Source organism: Nycticebus coucang, chromosome 1 (genome assembly GCF_027406575.1).
Source record: "Nycticebus coucang isolate mNycCou1 chromosome 1, mNycCou1.pri, whole genome shotgun sequence".
In the NCBI taxonomy this organism is placed as follows: Eukaryota; Metazoa; Chordata; class Mammalia; order Primates; family Lorisidae; genus Nycticebus; species Nycticebus coucang.
The window spans coordinates 120,849,418-120,850,031 of NC_069780.1; positions in this window are offsets into that span (position 1 = coordinate 120,849,418).

Below are 614 nucleotides of genomic sequence, written 5' to 3' on the forward strand. Positions count from 1 at the left end.
AATTTCAGAAAGATAACAAAGTGAAGGAAAGAAAATTATCAGTGAAGTGTGCCTATAAAAAATGACACATAAATTCGCATCGAAAGGGTTCTTCATGAACACAGAACAATGGAAGAACACAGACTGTACTAAGAAACATAATCATGAAATTCTGGGTGGCAAAATTAGAAACTCTCAAAAGCTTCTCAAGAGAAAATAATAGATTTTGTGAATAGAATCAAGAATAAGAGTGGTGTCAGACTTCCTAAAAGGAACACTGAGTCTAGAAAAGCAATGGGTCAATTCTTTTAAAATGTTGTGAACAAAAGATCTCCAACATCAAATGTTTTGGCCAGCCAAATTCTCGATCACTTATTTACATAAATAAAGACACTTCAAGATGTACGAAAATTCAAAAATTATGTTCTCTGCTCCCTTTATCAAGAACCTACTGAAGGATGTGAACCATGAAAGAAAAGAGAGTCAACCAAGAAAGAGAAATGCATGGAAACAAAGAAATGGGAAAACAGCATCTTAAACGTCAGGGGAGTACCCCACAGAAAATTGCACAAAAGACTAGAGAGCCACAGCAAAGGTGAGAGTCAAGGCTCCATTCTGTGCTCCCTCTATACCCA